This window comes from Prionailurus viverrinus, chromosome B4 (assembly GCF_022837055.1).
Source record: "Prionailurus viverrinus isolate Anna chromosome B4, UM_Priviv_1.0, whole genome shotgun sequence".
In the NCBI taxonomy this organism is placed as follows: Eukaryota; Metazoa; Chordata; class Mammalia; order Carnivora; family Felidae; genus Prionailurus; species Prionailurus viverrinus.
Genome location: NC_062567.1, coordinates 139,558,784 through 139,569,819, shown reverse-complemented (window position 1 = coordinate 139,569,819; position 11,036 = coordinate 139,558,784).

Here is an 11,036-nt window from a genome sequence, read left to right as displayed (position 1 = left end):
CCTCGTCCGGTGCACTGAGGCCTGAATACGGCAGAAAGGGGAGTAAACCCCTCTCTGCCTCGCTGCTGAGTGGGACCCAGTCTTCTCTACCCCCAGACCAGAATGGGCACCTGCTGTGCTCGTGCTCTCCAGCCTGCTGGCTCGGGTTCTGACCCCCAACACCAGCTCCTGGGTCTGCAGCAGGCCGGCTGCAGGTCAGGGGGCTCCCAGCCTCCACAACCACACAAGCCATTCCTCATATAGTACACACAACAGGTACACACACATATACACATACATACACACACACACACACACACACCACATACACACACACAGGTACACACACCCACACACACACACATGCCCCACACACATACACCACATACACACACTACACACACAACACCACACATGGACACACCACACACACATACACACATACCACATACACACAACACCACACACACAACACACACGCACATACACACAGATCACATACACACACCACACACACACATGCACACACACCACCAGCTCCCGGGTTTGCAGCAGACTGGCTGCAGGTCAGGGGTTTCCCAGCCTCCATAAGTGTATGAGCCAATTCCTTAGAGTACCCACACAGGTACACACACACATACACACACACTACACATATATGCACACCACACATCTACACACATATACACAGCGCACACACTACCAGCTCCCGGGTCTGCAGTGGGCAGGCTGCAGGTCAGGGGGCTCCCAGCCTCCATAACTGTGTGAGCCAATTCCTTGTAATATTATATGTTATGCTTCCCTGGAAAACCCACACTGAGACATTCATGTCCACTGTAAAAGACAAGAACCAAAATTATATTTGCAGTACTTTCCCAATTTTCACAATTTTGTGTACATAAATACATACATACACATGCATGAGACAGTTTGGGAAGAAACACAGCAAAATACCCTGGTGGTTAACACTGAGTAGTGGGAGTCTGAAGAATTACTTTTTCCTTATCCTTTATTCTAATTTCTATATGTGGTATGAGCATGATTTACTTTTTTCAGAAAATAACAAACATTTGTTTTTTCTAAACTCAAACTATCCACTGTTAAAGACATTTATTTACAACCATCACAAACATGGAAACCACCCAGTGTCCATCCACTAGTAAATGAATAAACAAGAGGGAGGACTGTCCATACAAGAGACCACGTGGGTACAAGCAGATCGCTGGTCCGCGTCCCCCCACATCACAGTGAAGTTCAGATGTCCTGCAGAGAGCGAATGCCCTGTCCACGACCCCAAAGTCAAGAACAGGGAAAGCTGGTGGACAGTAAGGGAAAGCAGATGTTTACTTGTCTGGCATGGGGTGAGAGGGTTACTTGGAATGGACATGAGGAGACTCTGGGGGTGAAGGAAATGTCCTGGATCATGGAGGTGGTCTCACGGGTGTGTACATCTGTCAAAACTCACCAAACTGGACATTTTAAATGCATGCAATTGACAGTATGAATGCTACGCCTTAATGTGCTAATTTTTTATAAAAGCAAACATTTCCTGGTTATAATTAAGTAATTGGATGAATGCATGAATGGATGAGTGAAATCCAACGTTGCCTGGCATCTTTCTGAGGAGCCACCTGCACAACTTGTGGGTCCTGCATGGTGAGTCTGCCCCAAATTCCAGGGTCTCGGGGCTGCACCCACACCCTGGCTGCCCCAGAGGCCTCCTTTCCTGCGAGGGGGGCGGGGCTCTCTGGCTGGGAAAGTCTGTCCCTGGGGGCAGCCTTCCCCTCTGGCAGCTGGGAGTCAGCAGACAGGACATCCCGAGGTGTGGTCCAGGCTCTCAGAGGGTCCCAGCAGGATGGACAGTTACCCCCAGCTGAGATCTGCTTCTCCCCCACCACCTTGACAGCCAGCTCCCGGCACATGATGTCCTCCTGTGCTCAGCCCTTTCCCCCCAGGATTTCTGCCTGGGAGGAGGGAAGGGTATCTTTCAGGGTGCAGGTCACTGGGAGCCCACTGCTGCTGCAGGCCAGGGCTCCAACACCCAGGCAGACCCCTGATACAATAAGGAGCAAACATGGGAGCAAGCCGTGAGACATGGAAGAGAGGGTGCCAGGCCCCTTGTGCCCACCCAACCCCACACACTCATTCCAGTGGGGTCCTGATACGCGCAGCCAAACAGGCCTGACTTACACAAAAGACACAAGAACAGTAACCATCTGCATCATGTCAACATCTGGCGGGATTATGTGTCAGCCGGGCATCTCAGGCTAATGCCCATTCACCAATGGTTTGGTGGGTTTGGGGACTTTTCTGATAAATGTTGTTTCTTATTTAATTTCATTGCTTCCAAAAGTGATGGTTTGTTAGAGGTACCAATGTTGGTATGTTCTTTTTTTTTTTTTTTTTTTTTTTTTTTTTTTTTTTTTGTATGTTCTTAAACAATGCAAGGGTTAGGGCATCAACCCCCCATACAGTCAAAAACCCATGAATAACTTTTGACTTCCCCGAAACCTAACCACTAATACTAATAGCTACTCTTGAGCAGAAGCCTTACCAATCACATCAACAGTCAATTAGTATATATTCTGCATGTTATAAGTATCATATGCTGAATTCTTGCAATAAAGTAAGCCAGAGAAAAGAATATGTCATTGAGGAAATCATAAGGAAGAGAAAATATATTTATAGGACTGTAGGGTATGAATTTTTTTTTTAATCCACATATAAGTGGACCCGCACAGTTCAAAACCCCATCCATTTCATCTGGATAGACCTTCCAAAGTCTCTTCAGATTAAGAATTACTATTTTAGGGGAGACTGGGTGGCTCAGTAGGTTAAGCGTCTGACTCTTGATTTCAGCTCAGGTCATAAGCCCAGGGTTATGGGATCTAGCCTCAAGTCAGGCTCTGCACTGAGCATGGAGCCTGCTTAAGATTCTCTCTCTCTCTCTCTCTCTCTCTCTCTCTCTGACCCTCTCCTTGTTCACGCTCTCTCTTTCTCAAAATAAATAAATAAACATTTAAAAAAGAATGACCATTTTATTTTTTTTTTATTTTTTTTTCCAACGTTTATTTATTTTTGGGACAGAGAGAGACAGAGCATGAACGGGGGAGGGGCAGAGAGAGAGGGAGACACAGAATCGGAAACAGGCTCCAGGCTCTGAGCCATCAGCCCAGAGCCTGACGCAGGGCTCGAACTCACGGACCGCGAGATCGTGACCTGGCTGAAGTCGGACGCTTAACCGACTGTGCCACCCAGGCGCCCCAGAATGACCATTTTAAAGGGTATCCACAGACTTTATAGACCCACTTAGCACAATGCTTATATAAAATTGCTCCCAAACATGTTTATTTTATTATTAGTGAAGGAGATGGGACGCTTGGTTGCAAGTGACAGAAGTTCAGCTCACAATCGTGGATCACTTACATCTAAAAGTGCTGCAGGTACAGCTAGATCCAGGGGCTGAGACGCCATTGTCGGGCTTCCTCCTCTCCTGTCTCTGATTGCCTCTGGTTCTGCTTGGGGTTGGTTTCCCTCTCCCACCACAATGCACAATAATGGCAAAGACTCTCTCTCACCATACTGAGAGTCTCATGGAAGGACTACAGTTGGGTCTCATGCCCCACCCCTGAACTTACAACCCCAAACAGGATGGGGAGCCACGACCAGTCAGACCTGGGCCACCTGCCTGTGCCTGGGAAGGGTGAGTCCATCACCTCACAGAACCTCGGGGCTGGGTGGGAACAACACCCTGGTGAAAGGATGGTGCTGAGCAGACGGAACCAGCACAGGTGTCGCTGTGTTAGAGCCACAGGTGAATGTGCAACCACGGTGCATCCTTTGGGGGCACGGCTTGCTGCCGTAATAAAGAGACCTGAAATGCAGTGGCTTAACGAAGGTGGACGTCTCTTTACTTCTAACATAACATTGCCAGAGGTGGACAGGCAGACCGTGGGCAGTGTGGCATCTGCGGGGAGGAAGGGCATGCTCACAGATTCAGTGGGACAGGGAGTGGCACCCATCAGCTCTGTCACATACCATTGACCAGAACTTACTCACAGGGCTGTTTGCAGCTGCCAGGGAAGCTGGGACGTGCAGTCGCCAGCTGAGTGAGCACAGGCCCAGCTACAAGGGTACTACATTAAGGAAGGGGAAATAGATCGGAGTGCCAAATCAGGAACTGCCCCCAACGCTCCAGTGTAATTAGCGCCGTAATAAACATACGTGGAAAACTACTTGCCCACTAGCACGCTGAAGTTGACCACGTGCTGGGGAGGATGTGGAGCAGCTGGTGGGGGCAAGAAACGGTACAGCTGCTTTGGAAATCGGTTCAGCAGCACCCTTCGAGGCAGACAGGCACATGCCCTCTAACCTGGCAGTCCCTCTTCTGGGCGTAGACCCCACAAAATTAAGGGCATATGTTCACCAAAAGGCGTGTATAAGAATGCTCATAGCAGCTTTATTGTAACCTCAAATTAAGAAACATCCAAGTGGACAAAGGAATCCCGGAGTGTTCACATCGTAGAACACCACTAGCCACGTAAAAGGAAGGGTTCGTGCCAGGAAACAGATGAATCTCTGAGACACGGTTCTGAATGTCGGGAGTCCCACACAAAAGCGTACAGTCTGTATGTCCGTCTGTTGAGTCTGGTTAGAGGCCCCGCCCCGACTGGAGCATTCCCAGTGGGCAGAGGAGGCTGGCAGTGGCGCCGTGGCCCTGACAGCCCAGGGCTTGGGTTTCCCTGATACCAACACGCAGGCGGGGCCTGCTGGCCTCCAGAGAGGTGATCGTCCAAACAGGGGCAGGTGGCTTTGGCAGGGGTGGGGAGGCACACTTTTCATTTGTCCTGGTTAATAGGCCAGGTGAGTGCTTCCCTCCAGGAGAAGCTTCCAGATGCCTGCCTGGTGGCCCGACCACTTACACTCACATCTGCACCTGACTTCCACTGCTGGGTCCTGCCCAGTGCGCGTGTTGTTGGCTGCCCCAGGTCCATCCGTTCTGGGGCTGAAGCCCGAGGAGATGCTCCTGTCACCTTCCAAATGTATATGGTGACAGGAGATTTCACAATTCTGGTGGGGAAACATACCAGCCTGGGAGACCCTGCTGAGAGATGCAGCTGAGTCTCAGACACATCGGCACAGTGTTCTGATCCAGATTACCTGGAAGTCGATGTGTGGACTGATCCCCATTTGGGGGAGCTCCCAGAGAGGCTTTTCTTGCAGCTGACCCTGGCTGCATCCACCTGGCCTCACCTTACTCTCTGGAGGGGGTCTGCAAGGCCATCGATGCCTCAGCAGGATTCTGTTGGGTGGAGACTGGGCAGGAACTCTTTGGATCTCTTTTGTTTCGAAGACAAAGTGTGGGATGTGGGATCAAATGATGGGCTGCTGTTGGCTTCATTGCTCACATTTTCATGTTCTCCTTCCCTAACCCAAACAGAATCAAGATTTGAAGTTATTTAGGAGCTCTTAACATAGACCATGTCTGAAATAAGAAGCCATATCTAGGAACCTCCCCACCCAACCACACACTCATAGAAGACAAGGGACCTGGAGGGTGTCACATCCACATAGAAGAGGAGGTGGGAAGCTGCCTGCCAACCCTGCGGATTGCGAAAGGCACATGCAGGCAGGAGAGGGTCTGGACGGGCAGCTGTGTCCTAGAGTGGGGGTGGGGCTTTGGGACAATTGACCTCTCCTGGGGTCCCCACATCTCCACAGGTGGGCTGTGGCCCGTGGGACTCCTGAGGCTACCATGGAGGCAGCCGTGCCACTGTGCCTCCTTCTCATGGGACACCTGCTCGGGTAGTGTCCATGGGACAAGCTGGATCCTGAGGGCACCCAGCAGAGGGGCCACATGGGGCCATTTGGAACAAGAGGGGCCTCTCTTGTTAAATTCAACCAGCAGTGAGCACTGAGACGCCCAGGGCCTTGGGCATTAGCTGCAGGTCCCCAGAGGCAGGGATGCTCCCTGCAGTGGCTGCAAGCCCCCAGGAGGCAAGACACCTTGAAACATGATGCCCGACCATCTGGGCCATGAGGCATGTGCTTTCTTCTGCTTCCTCGCTCCTCTGAGCATTGCCTTCTCTTTCTTAGACTTGAAGCTCCAGGGAAGCAGAGATCTGATGTTCCTCCTCATCCTCAGAACCAAAGTCTCCCTGAACATGGCAGCTGCACAGAGACAGTCTTCACCTGCTCATGCCCCCCTCTCTGCTGCCCCCCTGTGCACCTGCTCTGCTACAGCCATGCCCACCCCCCAGTGATGTGCACACTGTCCGCTGGGCCCAGGCTGCAGGCACCAGCAGTCAGGTCTCCCTGGGTTAAATGTTGCTACACAGCATTTATGCCATCGAGGTGTGAGGACCTGAGATTCACCTGTAGGATGAGGCAAAACGTGTTCCTCAGGATAAGTCAAGGCCAGCCCGACCATCACTGCCTGCCAAAATGTCTTTCCTATCTCTGGGAGCTGATGGTGGGCTTAGTGGGCAGAGCTGGGCTCTCTCTCCTTTTCTGTCTCTTGGCAAGTTGCTGAACATTTGCCATTTCTGGTTACCATATCTGCAGTGTGATGTTGTCTGTGCTGCAAGGGGGCAAGGCTGGACAATGAGGTCCCTTCAAGGTAGGGAGCTGGCTGGCCAGCGGGCCTGTGGTGCATTCCCAAGTGCAGAGCTGAGCCCCAGGAGGGGCAGGACGCCCAGGGTCAAAGGTTCTCGGTGGAGAGCTGAGTGACCAGGCATGGTGGGACCATTTCAACTTCAGTTCTACCAACGGAGGAGACTCCCAGGGGTGCTTGAGGGGGAACCTGAGCTTAGATTTTGGGGGGTGGGCCCTGGAGTGTTGGACCGGGAGGCCAGGCTTCCTCGAGGTGCCAGGAACATGTCGGGACCACCAGTGTCTACAGGTCATCAGCAGAGGGAGGGGCTGGTAGTGACAACACATTCTCCTCTGCAAGCCCAGCCTGTATGGCTCTCTGAAGTGGGAAAAGCATGGGGTTGGCATGGGTGACCCTCATGTGGGGCAGGAGTTGGGTGATGGGGCAGGACGATGTGGTACTAGAGGTCATGCCCTCACGTTCTTCCCTCCCTCTGAGGCTCTGCCAGCCCCCGGCCGCCCTGCTCTTCCCCTTGCACCAGTGGCCACAGGCATGGGCCCTGACCCCACGGGATGCATGTCAGGGGCCTGAGGTCAGGTAGGTAGCATGTGGGGGAAGACGAGAAACACCCCGTACTGGTCCCTCACCCCTTGTGGCTGCCGGACCTGATAGATCACTTCCAGGGACCTCAGTTGCCCCCTCAGTGGTCTGAGAGGATGGATGTCTTTGAAAGACAGTCTTTGTCACAGAGTGGCCCTCAATGTGGGGTCTAGATCTACCAATGTGTCACCCCTGCTCCTAGCTCTGCCGTGGGCCACTGCCACCACTCACCACCTGTTGCCCCTGAGAGCACACGCACGGTGCAGCTGGGATATGTGTGCTTGTGTGTATGTGTGGGGCGTGTGTGTGTGTGCATGTACATGTACATGCATCTGTGAATGTATACAAATGTGTGCACACCTGAATATACATGTGTCAATGCATGTATACAAATGTGTGTGTGCATGTAACTGTGTCCGTGCATGTAGACAAATATGTGTCCGTGTTCATGTATGTGTATCCGTGCATGTACACAAATGTGTGTGCATGTGCAGGGGGGAGTGAAGGTGGGTGGGTATGTGCAGGGGGGCAGTGGGTGTGTGCAGAGGGGGCTGTTGGGTGCATGTCGGTGGGTCAGGGTTAGGTTTGGGCTCAGGATCCCCTCCTGCAGCTCTATCCCAGCCTTGGAGATATCACGGTGAAATTCTGGGTTCCTTGCCGAAATGTTCTGGACCAATCCTCACCCCAAATCCTTTCTTATACCTCAAAGCTGAGGCTGCTTAGGGCATGAGCCATGGGTAGGGTTAGCATTAGGTCCCAGGAGGCATCATGGACTGAACCACCAACAGCGCAGTGGTCTCCCTGGAGGACTGAGTTGAGGGCACGTGTTTTGGCACATTTCAGACTTAGGGTTTGGGTTCAGGGGTCTGACAATTTGTGGGCCAGGGTTGGGTTTGCCCTCAGGATACACTTCTGCAGCTCCATCCCAGCCCTGAAAATATCACAGCAAACTTCTGAGTTCTTCACTGAATTATTCTGCACAGGACATGGGCCCCAAATCCGTTCTTTCCTCAGAATTTGGAGGTGGAACAGGCCTGAATGAGGAGGCAGGTCTTGCCTTGGGGTGTGGGGTTCGGGTGGGACTACAGCCCCGGCTCACATTTTCATCTCAGGGGACCCAGCTAAGCCTCATCCAGACCCCTGCCCATGGACACCGTGAGATAGTAAATGTGCCTTGTTTCAAGCCGCTCAGTCCGCTTAATGTTGTCATGTGCCAAGATCACTGATGCCAGTGTCTTCCCGTGTCTGGGCATATTTACACCCTTCTCTTTGAAAGCCACGTGTGTCCTTGGGAGGTGGGGCCACACCATGTATTAGTCCCTGTGGGCCACAAGGAGACGGCCACCGTGATTTCTCCATCGTTCACAGCGGCCGAGTACGTTCAATGAGGATCCTTGCATGTGTCTGCAGGGATGCCTCCACACAGGCTCAGTCACGGGCCTGCACCTGCACAATTCAGGTACACAAACTGCCACACTGCCTCCCCAAAGGGGCATCGTGGTGGGCAGAGTGTCAACAGTGAAGACGCCAAGAAGAACAGAAAAAGGATTTCACTGCCTCCACTCTAATCAGGGTCTGCACTCTCTAACTGACAAGCTCTTCATTCCAGCCACCCCTAAACTCCAGCAAGAGACCCCACAGACAAAGCATCCTCCGCTGGAACCCACACCACACCCTCCAGCAGCAAGGACTGCCCCGAGCCGGCCAGACCCTGCCCGGGACTGACCCCAGGACAATGATGGGCCTGACCTCAGTGCTCCCTTACACTCACCCACCAGCCTTCGCTCCCCCGTACATGCACCTACTGGCCTTTGCTGACCCCTGCACGCACCCACCAGCCTCACTGACCCCTTGTGCACACCCAGTGCCCTGCATACACGTACATGCTCCCCCGCACGCACCCAATGACCCCCCCCGCACGTACCCGCCTACCTCCCTGCACACATCCACCTGACCCCATTACACACTTACCTGCCTTCACTCCACCTACACGCACCTCCCTGCCCCCACATCCCTGCATGCACCTATCTGCGCCTCTTCACACACCCACCTGCCCCCTGCCCCCTGCATACACCCACTTGCCCCCCGCCACATACCCACCTGTCCCCCTGCTCGCACTCCACCTACAAACACCCACTCACCCCCCGACCCCTGCATGCACCCATCTGCCTCTCTTGATGTACCCACCTGCCCCCTGCCCCACACCCACCTTCCCCCGCCATGTACCCACCTGTACCCCAGCACACACATGCCTTCACTTTCTGTAGGAACCCACCCACCCCCCTCTGCCCCCTGCATGCACTCACTCCACCTGCATGCAGCCACATGCCCACCAGCACACAACCACCTGCACCACCATATATGATCACCTGCCCCCTGCCCCCCTACATGCACCCACCTACTGTTGACATTCTTATTCCCACCCTCCAGCGTTGCTTGAGGGTTGTTGGTACCCACCCATGGATTACTTTTGCAGTAGCCATTGAAATGGGGCACAGTCCGTCCCCATGTCTGTGTTTTGCAAAGTTCTGAGCCTCTGCACAATCAAGTCCCACGTTGTCTTTTACTGAGGATACCTTTTACAGCTACCTGAATCGGCACTTCAAGACTTCCAAACTCCTCCACCTCTTCCTTCCTTGGCAATATCCAACTCCTGTTAATAGGCCTTTCCAGACACTTGCCCTGTACCAGGTCCCTGTCTACACGTATCTCCATGGTTCGTGCACAATAAGCAAGCACCCCATCAGCCTATCGAGAGCACCTGGGTGCCCTCCAAGCCTGTGGCGCTTCGGTTGGTCTGGAACCCCCTGCACAGCAGGGGGGAACATCACCACCCAGAAGTCTTTTCACCACCTTTCAACTGGCCAAGCTCAGTCCCTGTTTGGAATGGATACCCAATAGGTTCCAGAGCTTGCTAGTATTTATAGCTCCCAGGTATCTTAGTGAGGTATACTCCAGCAGCCCACCAGGCTGAATCCTGGAAAAGCAGTCCAGTCATCTGAAGCTGTGCCTTTAGAGAGAAGATGCACACTTTTGTAGGATATGGGAATAGGCGGGTGTCTCGTCCTGGAAACAGCCCACGCCCAACACCCAGCTTTTCAAGACACTTGCCCTGGTTCCGGATATTCACTACCTGAACCTCTACAGTCCAAGCATACACAGTACGCACCTCCTCAGTCTGCCAAGGTCAGCTGGGGTCCTTCAGACCCGTGGAGGGCAAGCTGGCCGCAAACCACCTGCTCGGTTACCTGACTGTTGGAATCAAAACCCCGCAAACACTTCTGCAACAGGGGTTTTAAACTGGTGAAGATCAGTCACAACAGATGCCATCAAGGCTCCCAAGTGTCTCTTATAGGAGGATAACACAGCCAGTCTATCCGGCTGCACCCTGGCAAGGAGGTCCACTCTCCTCCAGCTCAGCTTTCAAAGGGAATAGGTGCATTTGTGTTGGTTCAGGCTTGGAAATGGGTAGAGTCCATGCATCCACAACAGCCTGCTCCTGAGACCAGTCTTCTCCTGAACTTTTCTCTGTACAGATTCCCTGGGTAAATCCAGCTGTGTGGGACATGCTTGCGCAGGACACATTGATCGGCCAGCCTGGTGCATCCAGGGCCCGACAAGCCAGTGGAGTTTGGACTGTCCCCAACAAAGTGTATAACTGATTGAAAAGAGGGAGTGCACCCCCAAAACCATTCCACAGTGGCAGATTTAAACTGGGGCACATTTAATCAGTATGCTGGGGATGTTGACTTCCACAACAATCAGTGCTCCCAGCTGTTTTCCTGGAGGAAACCAAAGCACGTTTGTGGAGCCTGACACAGGCAGGACAGTGCACCTTCCTCCAGCTCTGCCTTCAGGGGGAATA